General features: G+C 37.6%; 1 pseudogene; it reads left to right on the top strand.

Annotated features, from left to right (window-relative positions):
- Positions 1-18,607, top strand: part of LOC149162065 (butanoate--CoA ligase AAE1 pseudogene) — a 42,084-nt pseudogene extending 23,477 nt beyond the window's left edge.
- The last annotated feature ends 1,784 nt before the right edge of the window (positions 18,608-20,391 follow it).

Genomic DNA, 20,391 nt, shown 5'->3' with positions numbered 1-20,391 from the left:
ATGCTTCTCCACCTCGCGGATTGACACTACCATTTGTCTCTTCTCGCCTATCGCGCCCCATAGAAGGGATTTTTGAAATGCAATGCACCCACTGTGTGTATTTAGGTGAGATGCAACACACGTTGCCTATGGAGCAGGTGAAATGATCCCGTTTTGACCAGTTCTGAGTACTTTTTCATGGAGAACTTCTGGGAGATGCTGTAATCGGTTGACCTTGTTCCTTTAGGGGTTGGAACAACACTTTTAGGACTTAGGAGCCCTTGGTTTATGGACATTTTATGCTTGGGGTTGCAGTGCCCAAAAATGTCTATAACACTACCCGCAGGCCAACAGACAAGTTGAAGCAATCAACAAAGTCTTGAAGCGCATGCTGCAAAGGATGATTGGACTCCACAAAAGGAGTTGGCACCTGATCCTGTACTTAGCCTTGTGGGCATACCGAAGATCGGTAAGGAATGCAACCAGGTTTACACCCTTCCAACTAGTGTATGGCCCAGAAGCAATCTTACTAGTTCAGTGTGAAATCTCGTCCCTCGAACTCGCAATTGACCTTCTCCCTGGAACTTCAGAAGAGGAGGCTCGTTTCTTGGAACTAATCCAATTGGATGAAACCCGTCGTGATGCCACTTTTTCTAACGAAGCCCACAAGAAACGAGTCAAGGCACAGTTCGACAAGAATGTCAAACCCCGTGTCTTCTCAGAAGGTGACCTGGTCTTACTTTATGACCAAGAATCCGATAAATTGGGAGCAGGTAAATTCAAGTCTTTATGTATGGGCCCCTATATTGTTAAATGTGTATTAGCAAAAGGAGCCTATGAGTTAATGGATTACGACGGAATTCCACTGGCGCAACCCTGTAATGGGTTGTACCTTAAGCGTTACTATCCATAATGGTAACCTATATGCTTTTGTTACATTTTTGTTTTCGCTAAGGGTAATCATTTTGGTCAAGTAAATCCACTTTTTACATTTGTCGCAGATGTCGAACCTATTGGAATCTTTTGTTGGATATGCCGACAGAGCAAATCATAGTTCGCAGAACCCATCTTCTGCAGCCTGGGCAATTTTTAATCCAAGCGGCGAGTTAGTAAGTTTCAGAGGGGTATGTATTGGTAGATCAACCAATAACATCGCTGAATATAGCACGTTAATAGAACTTCTCTCTAATGCCATCACACATGGCATACGATGACTTGTCGCCAGGCTAGACTCGCAGCTCGTCATACTACAACTCACTGGTATCTACTCCGTCTGAAATCCAGCTATCTATCGCATGTTCCTAAGCGTCAATATTTTGGAAAGGCAATTTGATTTTATTCAATATCAACATATTTCCAGAATCTTAAACACACTAGCTGACTCATTGGCAAATTATGTGTTAGATAGATATTTGCAACATTTATAAAAGGAAGCATTTCATCAATATTTGCATTCAGATTATATAACTTAACCAAAATAAAACTCCGAAAATCAAAAATATATATATATAACTGTTTATGGTTTACACATAATGTTCTGTAACCAAGACAAAATTGGTCAAATGACCCAAAACTCAAAACGCTAGGGGGCACCCTAGTCTAATGATGCTGGTAATAACAAGTCACCGCCTGTGAAATCATGCGTAAAATCCTAGTCCAACGACTTGGCACGCCAGTGGTATGTCGCTGCAACCTCAAAGGTAGCTCGTCAGTTCTCACATCTCGAATACCGAGAGTGAGACCCACGACCTGATCCTGTAATGCTGAAAGAGTCTCGGCCACATCAAGGTCGCGAAGGATAGCCCTTCCCATAGCCTCTCCTGCTGGAGCGACGACCGACACTCTCAGGCGTACTACTGGCTGGACGGGACCAATATCTGCATGAGCACATGAGTTCTAATTAGTCTTGATAGAATAAAGCACAAGGATATTATAAAGAGAAATGATAAACAGAAAAGTGGTCAAAGAATTTACCAATGGCACCCCACTGCTCGCCAGCCGGCAGTACCAAATCCGGGTCACCCCAAAATTCCATACTAGCATATGGATACTCGGAAAAAACCATCTCCTGATGATCAAAATACCCGAAGAAGGTATCAGAAAAGGAAATCTGAGACTGACCAGCATGTCTGGACATATGGTTGACCCATCTCTGCATCCGTGGTTCAGTCGATGGAGGTAAACCAAGTGAAATATATTACGGCTGCATCAGTGGGATCTTTTCCAAGGCGAAGGTGGTCAAAATAGAACCATATCCAAAGTTCTTCAATCTTCCGTTTTTCACCTTGGTCAGCTGTTCTTTCATCACAAGTAGTACTGCATCACACCAGTTGAACACCTTCGGTTCGAGACATTCTAAGGTGTACTGCATATAAGACCGGTTGGCCACATGGAGAGCCGCACCACCAGCCATCCTACCAAAAGTGAACAGAATGGTCCTCAAAGACCTGTCAGTGACATCTCGGATAATGATATTGTTGTCTGTACTCGGTTGAGATCCCTCTCTACAATACCTGCGAACTAAATCTCTCACAGATTTGCCTCCACGGGCCGAACCTGATAAAGAGATAGGGGCACCCTTCCTCGATAAGCCGGTCAAAAAATAGATGTCCACAACAGTCAAGGGGATATATTTTCCCCTAATCTAGAACACCTGGCTGGTAGGATCCCAAGCATCGAGAAAATACTGCAACAAGTTGATTTGTTGCCTCATGCTAGAGATGCGGAAAAACTTCAGCAGGCCACAGTTCCGCAGTGCGTTTACTGTAACCGGATCATGTAAAGAAAGCATGTCCTCTTCTTCATGCTCACATTCTCGCCATGTAATAGTCATTTTTCTCCAATAAATCTATGAAAGCAAACAAGAGAGGAGTTAGATCCTGATTTGGTAAGAAACAGACGAAAATTTCCATTGAAAACTGTGCACAAATTTCCCTCCTTGTGCCCATTGCACCTCCAGCAGTGTTCTGGGTGCGTTGCATGCTAACTATCCAGTGGGTAGACCAACATGCAACGCACCTTTCGATATAGAAAGGGTGCGATGGAGCGAGGACGAGTTTTTCAAACCCCAGGGGCTCAGAAAAACCAGAAATCAGGCTCAGAATGCAAAATGGAAAGGATGAAATGAAAGAGGTTAGGTTTAGCTCCTACTTGGTCCAGACGGCGCCAAAAATCATCCACAGAATATCCCGGAATCAGGTGGTGAAAATCAAAGGGGGAAAGCACCTCTAAAGCTCCAAGAAGCCAAAGTTCAAATGAAATGGTAAAATGAGGGGTAAAAACACTTTTAAATTACTTTTTATGTAATTCAAGTAAAATCTTAGTGTCTTAACTCATTTTCTAAACATGTATTATTCATTTCTAACTAGTTTGATGAAGCAATTGAGCATGCAGCGCAACCTTTGAAGGAACAAAGCCATTAATGGTAAAGTTAAGAAATGACCATTACATCGACCAGTTTTAACGCGGACTTCATGCTCGTTAAAAAATAAACATAAGCAATGAGCAAGTGTTTCCCCCAGCATTTAAGCTCATTTTAAAATAAAAAATGAACCAATTTCCGGTAAATAACCATCGTGAATGTAGTACTTCAGCCTTGAAGACTTGGTCGTGTTCTCATCATCACCTCCACTCTATATTGGCCGATTATTCACCTCCACTTGATTTTTTACCCCTTTTGAGGAACAGCTGCGAAGTGTGATCCTGTTAGCCATCCTTGTAACACTGCCATGATTGGAAAATTCCAAACCTTACCTGGAATCAACTACTACCCGAATTTATCACTCGTTCCTCAAAGATGAGTCTCCTTTAAGCTCTTTTCAACTGACTTGTAAAATATGAAAAAATTGCCGAGCCATTGGCCTCTCCAGCTCGTTAAAGTGACCGGAAGTGTTATACCTCCTTTAGATTTTAATCTTTTTGGACCTCAGGGATTATTACACAAAAAGATCGAGCGCTTGTCTTGTTCGGCTCGTTAAAATTACCAAAAATTCATCCCTTTCGTATTATTTTATACTTTTTCAGACTTAAGGGATTAGATGACGAAAAAGGATTTTGGAGTTTCCTTTACGTTCCTTTTCAGACTCTCTAAAATTGAAAAGGACTGAGTTATCTTTGTCATTAAACTCGTTAAAACCTAAAAGCGACAAACCTGTCCATAACAAACAAGAACGAGTTTCAATATCGCTAGGCTCGTTAAAACATAGCAATGGGTTTGCCCGAAGGGAAAATTATAGAACAAGCATATGTTATCCTCCTCAAGCTTGAAAAAAATAAAGAGGTACTGGTCAGCAATGACTGGGGAAAAATTGGGAAGAAAACTTGAAGAAACTTTGTTGGTAGCAAGTCGCTCTTGAACATGAAACTTTCACTCTGCATCCTAGTCGGGTTGGGTTGTTTCATTCACTGGTCACATCACCATGGTTCCATCACACCATCCACATTTGGGGTTAATGCTACCAATCCATCATGTCAGTGTCGCTAATATGTTCAAGAGAAGTCGCTCAGAGAATTCACCTGTGTCTCACCCACTATAATACATTTTCGCTCCATTCTTTCATGACCGCCACCCTGAACCATATATCACCAGATCATTTTTACCTCCATTAAAATCATTTGCTCCATTCTGTGTCATTGATATGGGATTCATTAAAGCCCACCTATTGTTCTGTGTGGAGCATGATTGTTCAGAGGTCTTTGTTTCAGCCGGATGTATACCCCAGGAAGTTTGTACACCCCTCCACGCGGGGCGGGGGGTGCAGGGGGGACTTGTTCCCCCTGCGGGGGTCCGGGGAGACCGATCCCCCCCAGCTGGGGGGTCCGGGGGCTCCGGGGTGCTTCCCCCGAAGCTAAAAACAAATGTAAAATTGCCTTGTAAAAGTATACTAATTTCTAGTCAATCTGGGCCGTTCATTAGGCAGATGATCTGACGGTAGAACTTATGTTTAGTTTAGGGTTTTTTCCTCTAGAAGGCAACCCTCTCTCTTTGTATGAGGGCATTGTATTTGAGGCTGAGATATAGATGTGTAGTCTGTGAGCGAGAAACAGAGAGGTGAGACTGTGAGAGAAAACAGAGGATCTTACAGCGGATTTGCTGTAGGTTGTGTCTCTTCATTTTGCTGGATAATAGAAAGGAAGGACTGGTTGTTCAGGTTGGACGTAGCCCAAACTGGGTGAACCACGTATATCTGTGTCTCTCTTCTTTTGTGCGTTTTTTGTGTTTATATTTCTGCAATATTTTATGTGTTCCATTGCTCCGTAATATATAATTTTCTAACACCTATGACAGATTGCTTCTTGTCGACATCAGCTCATTATCCAAGAAGTCGATCTAGGAACAACCCTTTCAGTACTTTGAAGCTTGCATGCCTTAATGGCAAGTTTCTCACTTCCGGCGACAGGTTTACATCAATGGCCTTCGACCGAAATATTTTACGTGGTGTTCGATGCCAAGTCCCTTATTCACACCACATGAATTGTATTGCAGTACCTTGAGGGTCATCATCATTATCGGTGATTCCTCTCGCGCCTGTTAACGAATTACATCATTGGCTGGTAATCAGGCGATGTCTTTCCGTGTTCGACTCCAGAACATCTCTCACATGGATCAACTTGTACTTTGAGTGAAGATCGAACGAGATTGAAGACCCCGGATCTAGTCTCATCCATCCGGGCTGCGATATATATTCAGGAAAATAAAGACATCAAATGTACATCATTGCTGCACAGATAATCATCCAATCTAAGGGATGATGGCTCTACCAAAATCATCAGTCTACACTCAGACGATTGTCTGTCTCATGTACATGAAAAATGAATTTATAAAGCTGAGCATGGGAATGCCTGCCTCAACTAGATCGTGAAAAGAAAATGAAGATAATGTATTGTATTGTATCTTATTACAGGTCTCCTTCCAGCTTGAATGAACTTCGGATCCTCATGATAAAGCATTTCACCTGACATCAAAAGATTAGTGACCTCGTGCTTTAGGAGGCAACAGTTATAGACGTTTTTTGGCACTGCAACCCCAAGCATGAATGTCCATAAAGCAAGGGCTCCTAAGTCCCTAAAAGTGTTGTTCCAACCCCTAAAAGAACAAGGTCAACTGATTACAGCATCTCCCACAAGTTCTCCATGAAAAACTACTCAGAACTGGTCAAAACTGGACCATTTCACCTGCTCCATAGGCAAAGTGCGTTGCATCCCACCTAAATACACACAGTAGGTGCTTGTTCCAACCCCTAAAAGAATAAGGTCAACTGATTACAGCATCTCCCAGAAGTTCTCCATGAAAACTACTCAGAACTGGTCAAAACTGGACCATTTCACCTGCTCCATAGGCAAAGTGCGTTGCATCCCACCTAAATACACACAGTAGGTGCGTTGCATTTCAAAAAGCCTTTCTATGGGGTGCGATGGGCGAGAAGGGACAAATGGCAGGGTCAATCCGCAAGGTGGAGAAGCATGGAATCTTCCAGAAAATTCTCTTGTGACACTTGCCTCTCTGAATTCGACCAGGGATGAGTAAGAGATCATCAATCTCCAAGTGGAATCAAGAACTATCAGAGGGAAGACACTAATCAAATCTCAAGCTGACTCACCTCCCTTACAGACATCTATATATGGATCCCTCATCCCAGAGATCCAGGGGCTGGAATTTTACATCTTGTAAGGAATTGTTGTTGGTTTCTTGAGACACCATCATAATTTTGGGTGATCTAAGCTTTTCATGAGGTGAAGAAGGGCTTACTTGCTGAGAAGATGATGTTGGGTGAGAACAATTGGTTGTAATTCTCTTGGCTCTTTCTTGATTATCAATAAAACTATTCAATTTTTCCTCCATACACTTGTGTGATTGATGTTTTATGCATTTATGTGGTTAATATACATATGATCCTATATTACTTATGATAATAGATCCATGTTTCGTATAGTGTTATTCTGCTTTGATTCTACAGGTATTCTGTGAAGCTGGGTACGAAAACAAGTAGCAAAGGACTATCAAAAGAGAGAGGAATCGAACAAGGATTCAAGCGCAAGACAGAGGTTGGTCTCCTTTATTTTTCTCTCATCTATCTTTCATAAAGGAAAACGAAAGTAGTTTTAGTTTGTTTGTTTCTAAGGTAGCTACCAGCCTTAGTGGGATTAGCAGTTCTGCATAGACACTATTCCCGGTAACAAAATGGAAACTTCACTGGGGACTTAGGAGCCCTTGGTTTATGGACATTTATTCTTGGGGTTGCAGTGCCCAAAAATGTCTATAACAACTAGGCCATGCACTTGTACTCCAGTAGGGTCGCGTGCAAGCCTATCCAAGGTTAAGCCTTGTGATCTATGTATTGTGTGTGCACATGCAATTTAAATTGGAATTTGTTTTCGTATTTTCAAATGATCCATCTTTGGTGTGATAGGCATTGCTTTTGATATTCGCAATATTGGTGCCAATTATGTGCTATGTCTGAAGTATACAAATGAGCCAGTTTTCTAGATTGTCGATGACCAATATTAGGGTCATGGAACTTAATCCATAGAACATCGACCTTATCTATATGGGTATATGATTTAACTATTCCATCTGCACCATTTACTAGCCCATCTGGTGCATCATAATTACAACCATACATTTCAACTAACATGTTCAACTTTATCACAAGTTGTGAAGGAAAATTAGTTGTATGTTGATGTGTTGGAAAATTTCCGTCATTCTCCTCATTTTCATCAATTGCATTAATTAAAATTTCATTGCCAGGCATGAGCTTTAACATTTTCTTGTTATGCATTGCAAAATCCTTGTTTTTGTAAAATAAATAGGGAAATGTTGGATCATTTGGTACAGGGCGCATGCAACTTGTATTAATATAAGTTATATCATCAGATGTTTGACAATTTGTTCGCATTCTATTTAAAAATGATATGAATCTCTCATTTTTTTGTCACATAGTCATATGAAATTGGAAGCACTTGACATTATCCTTCATGAAATCATGTGTTATTTTTTTATTGTTGATTCTTGGTTGTTCAAAAATAAGAGTCTTGAATAGGTTGCGCTTGATAGAAATCACGACAAAATATGATGTCAATGTTTCCAAAGTATTTGGTTTGGACATGTTTTATGTTTCTAAATCTATTGTCAATAGAATATAAGAACCAACTACCAATCATAGAGGCCTCATCTATGAAAGCTAGCTGCAATTCTTGATATAGCTTTGATAAGTTGTCTAATACTTCTTTGCTAAGTGGCAACAATTGAGACTTGTTAAAAGGCATTAGCAATGCAGAATGGATTGTTGTTCCACCTGCATTATATGCATCTTTTCCTGTATATGCTAATATTAGACCTTTTGGTTTCATAGGATCAGTTGTGTTCTGTGAATCATAAATTCGTATAAGAATTTGGAAAATTGCTTTTGCTGTGAGTGTTTTGCCTACCCCTGCTCCACCTGTAATAAATAGGTAAATTGGTTCCTTGGGGTTTTTTATTTTTTTAATTCCAACGTCTTTTACAATTGCTTGTTACTCTTTGTTAAACATTATTCTGAGTTTGTAATACTCATTGTTCTCCATTAAAAATGGATGAGCAGTTATTTGAAATCCAAGATTGATTTTTTTCTTCATTTCAAACTCTTTTGGAAATTGCAAGTCCGATTGCAAATCATATTCCTCATAATGGGAACTGTTCTCTCAGTTTCACATATTTATTTGGCTAGTATTCAAAGAGCTAATTTATTCATTTGTTGCAGTCTCTAAATCACCCCATGTTGGATTGATGTTATATGTAAATTTAGCTTCATTGGTCTGAACTGTTTTTTTCATGTAATGTATATGCAGATAGCCATGTAGGCAACTCTTGTTTCAATGTATTTTCACAATTTTCAAATGGCATATATAATAATAATTTCTCTCTATAAAAGTTTTCAATATCATTGTATTTGTCATATCTGACAAATCGTATAACATTTGGTTTTTTCCTTTTTGATATGTGTGTGCCATCTTTCTTATAATTTGATACAAATTCTGCAAGGCAAATTTTGCTAATGGAACTTGGGCGTCTGATGTAGTAGTCAATAATGGAATGTCACATCACATCCTCTGAATCATCAGGTTCTTGTTTCAAGAGAATAGGCAGTTTAAGCATAAATGTGCATTCATCAACTAGAGATGTGCTTATGAATATACATTCTCTTGAACTACAACTCAATGGCAATGAAAGTGCTATATGCACTACTTGTTGAGCTGACATTTTTTGGAGATTGAGTAATGTATTTCTGAGTTTACGAATCATTTGCATAGCATCAATTTCATTTTTCTCATGCTCTTTGCGTATTCCTATAAATGCATCTGTCATAGACTTGTCAATTTTGGTCATATATTAACTACAATATGATGTTGTGGCATATGCATTTAGCATAAATTGTGCATCTGTATTTGCATTCCATAGACTAGGCATAGCCTTTGCAAAACTGGTATTCCAAATGTGAGAAGGTTTTCGTTTCAGGAAAATTGTTGGTTGCTTTACTGTACATTGTAATAGTTGTATGAACTCACTTTCTATTAGTCCTATTTCTACTAGGAAATTGTCATGGGTTATTTAATCATTGTAATTTTTTTGCTCCAAAAATGCCAAAGGTGATATTGATTTCTCTGCAAGTTTTTTATTCTGTACAATGGTTGGCTCAATGACCATTGTTGATTCCATTGGTGGCATGGGGAAATTTTATCTACAATTTGAATTTTTTCGCTTCTTACAGCTTCTTGTATGGTGATGTTTATGCAATTTAGCAACATCTGGCTCCAAATGATCTGTATCACAAGTTATGTAATTGTCAAGAAACTTCTCAATTTCTGAATTTCTTTGTTTCCCATATATTGGAGCATTTTCTATCCATAACAGTCCATGTTCATGTTCAGTTCCTCTATTTTGAAATTCTATTATGAAATAGTAATCATATATTTTTCGAAAGAATGTAGTATCTTGACATATCATTCGCTTTACAGCATTAATTCTATATCTATAGCACTGGCTACAGGTGACCGGATATTTTCTTATAAGGTAGTCAATGTCATCATCTTTTAATGTATCAGTATCATTTTTACTTGCTTTATTTCTAAACAATGTGACTAGTGTATCTACTAATGGTTTCCATTGATGTTCTGCACTTGTAAATGTCATAAAGAAAGTTGGAGGTCCCAATTGTCGTATCATTGCAAATATGTTTTTCTTAATTTGTTCCAAATGATCAGAATATATGCGAATGTTTCTGAAATCTATGTATCCAATATCAAATTTCAATAACTTTTCCAAATTTGCTCGATACTTGACATCTTTTGCTAATATTTTTCTCCCTTTTAGCTGTCCTTTTCTTATTCGTACCCATATGCAAGAAAGCACTTTATCAATAATTATTTGCATTGTCTTGAAAAAAAAAAATTGTTGTATGACATGAGAAGTCACAACTTGCTTGTAACAATTCCCATTGTACAATTTTTTGGTAGCTAAACCTATTTGTGATGTCATCATCACCGTAGAATAATGTTGGAAAGTTCATTTCTTCTGCATATTTGCCCTTGAAAATCCCCAGTGGTCGTTGTCCTTCAGCAGGTGCCAGTTCAATAATATTGTCTTGCAAATTGTAGATGCGTTGTGACTCTATTAATCCATGCACCAATGTTTCAGTAGGTGCTTCATTATTTGCATCAATATTTGTATCACTTTCATTGTCATTGTTTACATTTTGTACGATGTATTCATTATTCTCTTGTAAAACATGGGTCCAATTCTCATTTAGACAAATGTTCTCAACTTTATAAATACTTCTAGAACATAGCTCGTTCAATGCTTTCATGACAACAATTGGACGTACTTTACCTGTTTGGTATGCATTTTTGTATTGCAATCTTCTTTTCAATGCATCTGCAATTGTCATTGTATCACTTAGATATTGCGGCAATGTTTTTTTCACAACGTCGATATGAACTGGTACATTTGATAATTGATCCTGTTAAGCCAATATGTGATCACTTATATCCCCATTGTCTAATTTGTGCAAATGGAATTCTCAGTGACACAAGTCTTTCTTCTAGCTCTGAAAGTGTATTTATAGTTGGTATTGGAATGTTACATCTTATTTGTTCAGGTGTTGCAAATTGTGGAAGCTTTCCATTTTGAAGTGCTTTTTTGCAAGCAACACATATGTTTTCATTGTTGAAGGTCCTATTGTTAAATGTCAAATTCATATGCTTTTCTTGCAATTCTGTAGTGAAGAATCTGATATTTTTTTCAAAATGCAATCTAGTACAAACTGCACATGTATTCCTAGGCGTGTCTTCGACCTATTTCATATAAATTTATTTTGCATCTTTCTTGCTTGGATGGATTTGTTTGCTTATTGTATTTTTCTTATTGTTTCTGATGTTGAGAAATATTTGTTTTAATCCAAGAAATGTCATTCTTGTCTCCTTATTAGAAGATGGTTTTTTGCATATGTCTTTGCATTTGTTTCTTGTACGTATGAATTGCTTCATTTGGTGATAAGTAAGCTTATGACACTTGGGACAATTTTGTAAGCAAGATGCTATTTCAAATTCAATGTTGTTATTGAGTTGTATGCGAGAAATAGATTGTTGATTTTCTAGTACATGCTTATGACAAAAGATGTTATCATTGTTATCTACATCACTGCATTTGCTTTTTGTACATATGAATTGCTTCAGTTTGTGATAATTGAGCCTATGACGATTAGTTGGTCGCATTTTTTCTAAATGAGATGTTATCTCAAATTGAATATTATTGTTAAAATGTACTTGAGATATACATTGTTGTTTTTCTAGAATATGCTTATGATGCAATTGATTATAATCCTCTTTTGCTTCCATGTACACTTGTTGAGAATTGCGATCATATTTTTGTATCATTGTGTGATAATGAATATGTAATGTATCTGTTCTGAATGACATGATGTTAACAACACGATTGCATCTCAAATGAGAAAAATTGTAACTAAAAAAGTTATTAGCAACAGAGGACCATACTTGGATATTGACTTTGAATATGACAGATATCCATTGCAAACAGAATGGTCCACCTTCTACCTGCCCTTTCTCATATGGCATTGCCATATTTATGAGATATTGTTGCCAGTTGTTATTCATTGCATAGTGTATCACATCAACTATTAGGTATTGTTCTAAACAATGCAATGCATCTTGATTCTTATGCATAAGTGCATTGCAAAAAGATTGGACAATGTAAAGTCGCAAACACTGTGCATCGAATTTTGTTGCTACTAAATATCAAATTGCATTAAAGAGACTGTCACCACAATTAGATGTCATTTGTTTTGCGATCGTTAATTCATTTAAAAGCATATTATGTGCAATATGCATCCAATGGATTTCAATATCTTTGAAAAAATATGACAGGTAGATATTAGATTGTTTAGAAATGCATACTGGAAACTTTTGGTAAAGAGATGGTTCATAATGACCACTAACAGGATTTGCATCATGAAAGAGAATGTAATATGGAATTGTATTTTCATGTTGATTAAAAAGCAACTATCTTTTTTGCCTTCTCAATGACCAAAGTCTAATTGATATATCTAGCCATTTAGATAACCAACATATGCAAAAGGTATCCCCCCATAGACCTCGTTCAGACTCCTTTATATTTATAGATGTAGAAAAATGCATTTTATGAAGATATGTACCAATATCATTAATTCCATGTAACTCGTATAGGAAGTCAGGTGCTAGTTCATATTCATATGACTCTATTACTTCAACATCATTATTGTTTAAGCAAAAAAGAAAATGTTCTGTTAACCCATTTCGTAGTTGGTTTGAAGTATAACGAAAATGTAGAAGCATTTCGAATGAGTCAAATAGACAATCTCCTACAGTATATGAAAATGCACCTAGTCTAAAGAGACCAGTGCTTTTTAATACACAATCAATGTTGTTAGGCACAATGCATTGTAATCTGAATTTGTAATTCTCAACATCTATTATTTATTCCATCATTTCAAATTTCTTACCGCAGTTGCTTATGCGAGAACTAGATTGTTGATTTTCTAGTACATGATTATGACAAAAGATGTTATCATTGTTATGTACATCACTGCATTTGCTTTTTGTACGTATGAATTGCTTCAGTTTGTGATAATTGAGCCTACTATGCTTAGTTGGTCACATTTTTTCTAAATGAGATGCTATCTCAAATTGAATATTATTGTTAAAATGTACTTGAGATATACATTGTTGTTTTTATAGTATATGCTTATGACTCAATTGATTATAATCCTCTTTTGCTTCCATGTACATTTGTTGAGAATTGCAAACATATTTTTGTATCATTGCGTGGTAATGAATATGTAATGTATATGTTCTAAATGACATGATGTTAACAACACGATTGCATCTCGAATGAGTAGAACTGTAACTGACAAAGTTATTAGCAACAGAGGACCATACTTGGATATTGACTTTGAATATGATAGATATCAATTGCAAACAGAATGGTCCACCTTCTACCTGCCCCTTTTCATATGGCATTGCCATATTTATGGGACATTGTTGCCAGTTGTTATACATTGCATAGTGTATTACATCAACTATTAGGTATTGTTCTAAACAATGCAATGCATCTTGATTCTTATGCATAAGTGCATTGCCAAAAGATTGAGCAACGTAAAGTCGCAAACACTGTGCACCGAATTATGTTGCTACTAAATATAAAATTGCATTAAAGAGATTGTCACCCCAATTAGATGTCATTTGTTTTGCGATCTTTAATTCACTTAAAAGCATATTATGTGCAATATGCATCCAATGGAATTCAATATCTTTGAAAATAGATGACAGGTAGATATTACATTGTTTAGAAATGCATATTGGAAACCTTTGGTAAAGAAGTGGTTCATAATGACCACTAACAGGATTTGCATCATGAAAGAGAATGCAATATGGAATTGTATTTTCATGTTGATTAAAAAGCAAATATCTTGTTTGCCTTGTCAATGACCAAACTCCAATTGATATATCTAGCCATTTAGCTAACCAACGTATGCAAAAGGCCATAGACCTCGTTCAGACTCCTTTATATTTGTAGATGCAGAACAACAGATTTTATGAAGATATGTACCAATATCATTAATTCCATGTAACTCGTATAGGAAGTCAGGTCCTAGTTCATATTCATATGACTCTATTTCCTCAACATCATTATTGTTTAAACAAAAACGAAAATTATCTATTAACCCATTTCGTAGTTGATTTGAAGTATAACTAAAATGTAGAAGCATTTCGAATGAGTCAAATAGACAATCTTCTACAGTATATGAAAATGCATCTAGTCTAAAGAGACCATTTATTTTTAATACACAATCAATGTTGTCAGGCACAATGCATTGTAATTTGAATTTGTAACTATCAACATCTATTATTTCTTCCATCATTTCCAATTGCTTACCAAAGTTGCCTTGTGCAATTGTCTTCGCAAAAGCTCAATTACTTTAGCAATTTTTACTATTGCTGTTATCTACAGATTTGAAAAAAATATTGGTTAGATCAACAAAAACTGAAGATGATTGTTTCCAACAAAATAGATATATTAAAACAATAGTCTCGTGCATTATGTTTCCAAACAAATATCAAATTTCTAGCAACAAGTCATATTTAGAAATGACAAAGGAATTGGAAATGAAAAAATTGCTTTGGAAAGCAATATAACTTGATAAAGGACATAGTGGAAAGACAATGAAAATGACTGGGATGGAAAAGTTGCAACCGAGTCCTTTGTTTATGTATAGCAAGTTGGTGAGGACATGTAGGCTTGTGTAAAATGCTATAACTAGGCCTGTGAAAAATGGTATAACTTGATTGACTTGTAGATTGAGTTGGCCCCACTTGTCATTTGAACCCTAGAAAATGGAAAATGAAAATGGAGCCTAAACAAAACTGAGCTTCATCCCTAGAAAAAAAATACAAACGACACAGCAGATAAGAATGGAGCTTGAGCCCCCCAGAAAACAGCACATGAAAAGGAACTCTAGATGAGAATTTTACTGAGTTCTAATTTTTTAGAGGTTGCATAAAATCATCATTTTCATTATCTACACCCATGTTACACAATATATTTTACCCAATATTTTATGTGCATAGTTGGACTTGTATTTTTGTGATATTGCAAAAATATCTTACTGCAAGGCATATCCCAGTATTTGAAATTTGTTGCACATTATATACAAATACTACCCTTGGATCATCAGTTTCCTTACGGTTTAGATTGCATTGTTTCTTTAATGAATTGAAGGCCATTGAAGGTTTCTATTTATCACTAGCTTTTTTATAGCACCATGCCATAATTCCATCTTTAAATAGCACAACAATTCACAATGAGGATGTTGCTCCCCGTGGGATTTGGCATATTACTCATTCTTCTCGTATGGTAGGTAGGCCTTAGTAAACTAACGCCTACAGGCAAGGATTGCCGCCTTTCAGGTCAGCCTTTTGGCCTTTACAGAATAAGCATTTGCATTCTTAGAGAAAATATGGACAATTTCACAGATCACCAGTACCAGTAAGATCTCTGCATATGCCCCTCGACAAGAGCTCGTGTGTGTTATATAGAGCTCCTCAGTCTCACCAGTTAAAACCAATATAACCCATGGCACTTGCCTGTGCCATGACAGATGTTCACTAAAAAGGATGGGGATTGCTTGGTAAGCAATATGTATCCTTCCATGAATTGTAATGTCTTGTTTAAAATGAATGCTTCAGCGCACATTTTAATTCAGTTTAACAGTTTTGTTAAATGATGTTAGACTACGTTCCTCAAGTTATATTATTCGTTAATGTGACAGGTTGTTGCAGTAGCTCCAAATGTCCTAATAACCTATGAAATGCATTTCGGAGTTCCAATGGCAGGGGCAGTGCTTAGCACTGTAAATATTAGACATGATGCATATACAACGTCTTTTATTTTGAGGCATTCAGAAGCTAAGGTGGTCTTTGTGCATTACCAATTCTTGGAAGTTACAAAAGCGACAGTAAGGATTCTTTCACAAGTGAAAAATGAATTACCATTAATGATTTTGATTCATGAATTGGACAAGTATAGAGTATCTTTGAATGATGATCATGAAGGTGTTCTAGACTATGAAAAGCTTTTGGCAAGTCGAGGTCCTAATTTTTAGACTCGTTGGCCTACAGATGAATGGGATGTTATTACACTAAACTATACATCAAGCACCACGTCTATTCCTAAAGGTGTCGTGTACAGCCACAGAGGTGCCTTTATCAATACAATCAGTACCATTTTAATGTCGGAAATGAAGTTTAGACCTATTTTCCTTTGGACTATACCCATGTTTCACTGTAATGGTTGGGGTTTTCCATGGGCTATGGTAGCACAAGGTGGAACTAGCATTTGTCTCATAAATGTAAAAGCAAAAGATATATTTGACACAATTGAGGAACACAAAGTCACCCACTTAGGCACATGACCAACTATATTAAGTATCATTGCAAATGCACCACCTCATGAAAGAAGACCACTTCCTCACACTGTATATGCTATGACAGGTGGTTCTCCACCTCCTTCTTGATTGTTATCCAGAATGGAGGAACTCGTTTCCACCTAGCACACATATATGGCCTCACTGAAACCTACGGTCCCGTAACTTCATGTGTTTGGAAGCCTGAACGGGGTAAGCTTCCATCAGAGGATCAATTCAAGCTGAAGACCTAGCAAGGGGTTCCTCGCTTGGGGGTTTCTAAACAAGATGTCAAGAATCCCAGCATAATGGAAAGTGTTCTTCATGATGGTACTACAATTGATGAAGTCATGATTAAGGGCAGCATAGTCGTGAACGGATACTTCAAAAATGTTGAGGCTACAGCCAAAGCATTTGAAAATGGATGGTTTCACAATGGTGATTTAGGGGTCATTCATTTTGACAGCCACCTTGAGCTCAAGGATAGATCAAAAGACATTATAATCTCAGGGGGCAAGAATATTTGTAGCATCGAAGTTGAAAATGTCATTTATGATCATTAAAAATGAAATATCATGATTAAAAAATACATGAAAAACCACACTAAAACGAAAAATGGTGATGGAGTGACAACTATTGTCAAAACCTAGTGACATTTTCTTGAATGTGCAATTTACATAACTATATACCCATAGCCCTGGTACGAGAGGACCAAGAATGGTCATCATTTCCCACATAAAAAAGTAGGCACACGATAATGGAAGAAAGGGAAAAGAGCCAATCTCATTCATGTCTATTGTCGAGAGAAATAACATGAAAAATTGATATTGAGAACGAGTCCTCAGAAAAGAAATAAAGCCTACTTTTTTATTGGGTTTAACATTTTTGTTAAATGATGTTAGACTAGGTTCCTAAAGTTATATTATTCATTAATGTGACAGGTTGGTGTAGTAGCTCCAAATGTCCCAACAACCTATGAAATGCATTTTGGAGTTCCAATCGCAGGGGCAGTACTCAACACTCTAAATATTAGACATGATGCACATACAATGTCTTTTATTTTGAGGCATTCAGAAGCTAAGGTGGTCTTTGTGCATTACCAATTCTTGGAAGTTACAAAAGCGGCAGTAAGGATTCTTTCACAGTTGAAAAAGGAATTACCATTAATGATTGTGATTCATGAATTGGACAAGTATAGAGTATCTTTGAATGGTGATCATGAAGGTGTTCTAGACTATGAAAAGCTTTTGGCAAGTCGAGATCCTAATTTTGAGACTCGCTGGCCTGAAGATGAATGGGATGCTATTACATTAAATTATACATCATGCACCACATCTAGTCCTAAAGGTGTTGTGTACAGCCATAGAGGTGCCTTTATCAATAGAATCAGCACCATTTTAATGTGGGAAATGAAGTTTAGTCCTGTTTACCTTTGGACTATACCCATGTTTCACTGTAATGGTTGGGGTTTTCCATGGGGTATGGCAACGCAAGGTGGAACCAACATTTCTCTCATAAATGTAAAAGAAAAAGATATATTTGACGCAATTGAGGAACACAAAGTCACCCACTTAGGCATAGCACCAACTATATTAAGTATCATTGCAAATGCACCACCTCATGAAAGAAGACCACTTCATCACACTGTCTATGTTATGACAGGTGGTTCTCCACCTCCTTCCCGATTGCTATCCAGAATGGAGGAACTTGGTTTCCACATAACACACATATATGGCCTCACTGAAACCTACGGTCCCATAACCTCATGTGTTTGGAAGCCTGAATGGTGTAAGCTTCCATCAAAGGATCAATTCAAGATGAAGACCCAGCAAGGGGTTCCTCACTTGGGGATTTCTAAACAAGATGTCAAGAATCCCAGCACAATGGAAAGTGTTCTTCATGATGGTACTACAATTGGTGAAGTCATGATCAAGGGCAGCATAGTCATGAACGGATACTTCAAAAATGCTGAAGCTACAGCCAAAGCATTTGAAAATGGATGGTTTCACACTGGTGATTTAGGGGTCATTCATTCTGATGGCTACCTTGAGCTCAAGGATAGATCAAAAGACATTATAATCTCAGGGGGTGAGAATATTTGCAGCATCGAAGTTGAAACTGTTATTTATGCTCATTAAAAATGAAATATCATGATTAAAAAATACATGAAAAACCACACTAAAATGAAAAAATGGTGATGGAGTGACAATTATTGTCAAAACCTAGTGACCTTTTCCTGAATGTGCAATTTACATAACTATATACCCATAGCCCTGGTACGAGAGGACCAAGAATGGCCATCATTTCCCAAATAAAAGAATGATGCATACCAAAATATTGGGGTTTGTAAGAGATCACCAATTGAAGTGCAAAGTGATCCAAAACGGTGCGAAACGATGCAGGGAAATCCTCAAAAATGCTAAACCACAAGCCCAAAAATACCTGTCAAATAAAGATGAATTTGAAAGGCTGTCAAATTAAACTGGACCTCAAAAGCTGTAGCAGTTCACTACTCTGAAACTATAATGTATAAAATCAAAGACAAATTGTAACGTATCAAGCTAAAGACAGAGATTTTAAACAAAAACTTGTAACACATGCAGAAAAAATGTATAATACAAAAATATATTTGAAACACGTAAAATACCGTGGGCCCACAATTTTACCACCTGCCTGCCTCTCGTCCTTCTTGCATACCCAACATCTTTACCTCTGTCTCTTTTGCATGTCCAATGTGTCTGCCTCCTAGCTAACCAACTCACTTGCATCCATCCAAATGATTGAATCTCCTTCTAGAGTCTTTCTAAAATTGTCCTGAAGAAATGATTCAAGGTATTCGAGGCACGTAGAATGATTCAAGGCAGTCAAGGCACATGGATTGTATCAAGGCAGTTTCTCCTGCCCCCCTAATGCAACCTCTCACTTTGTTTCATTCTTCCTCTGTACCGTCGAAAACAAACCCAACCGAGAGAAAGAAATGACAGAAAGCCCTCACTGCACGCTCAGAAAATACAAACCATAGAAATGACATCTCTGTGCATGGAGATGACCCCCTTGGACATTCCAGTAGTCCCAGATGAATAAAGCAGCAAAATCAGTCAATCAAGGTTCGGGTCAAGCCCCGTCCCTCGCTCACCCTGCAAGCAAATCAGCTCGCTTATGATGGAAATAAAACTACCAGCCAAGCCACTCGAGCTGAGCTGTAGTAGCCATCAGACGGAGGGGTAAGGCTTTCTTACTGTCAAGGGCATAACCAGGTCAATTAGGGTTTTCAAGAAAGCATGTCCTGGAGCACTAGATCTCATCCGATGAGTGAAAGCATCCCATCAAGGGGCAGATCTTTGGCCCTCAGGGGTCGTTTCGATGCCTTTCAATGACCAGAATCATATCCTAATGAGAAAATTCATACAATCAGACCAATTACATGAATTCCACTCATTCCCTCGCTTCCCGTACCTCCATTTTATTACTCAATGAATCCTCCAAATATCCAAGTGCCTCAGGTTATTTTCCTATTCTAAGGTCTAAGGTCTCTCCCCTTAGTAGCGAGACAAAGAAGAGTTTCTGAGCAGTACACAGTGGGTCTTCAAGGAGTACGGTTTGAGCCTGGGGGAAGCTAAATAGGAAGATGGTTTTGGCTGGATTCGATACCAAAGATGGCGTGGTGAAGGGCAACACTGTGGCAGAGTCTCTGACCCGAGTCCTTTTTCTGGTATGCAAGAAATCCCTCTACCCGAGTAAGCTCAGATTGCCTCAAAGATGTGGAATCGAACTTGGATTACCTTAGCTCAGATTTGTGAGGCTTTAACCATGACCTACCTGCAATTCCATCTCTCCATCAATGGAAACGCAATTTTGGTTTTTTGCAACCCTAAGTTAGAAGAAGAAGAGGAAATTAGCAAAATTCGCAACTAGGTGGCTT

Source organism: Pinus tabuliformis, chromosome 5_2, assembly GCF_031772625.1.
Source record: "Pinus tabuliformis cultivar Carrire ecotype Pingquan chromosome 5_2, CPIR1, whole genome shotgun sequence".
NCBI lineage: Eukaryota > Viridiplantae > Streptophyta > Pinopsida > Pinales > Pinaceae > Pinus > Pinus tabuliformis.
This window is presented reverse-complemented; position numbering and strand designations above follow the sequence as displayed.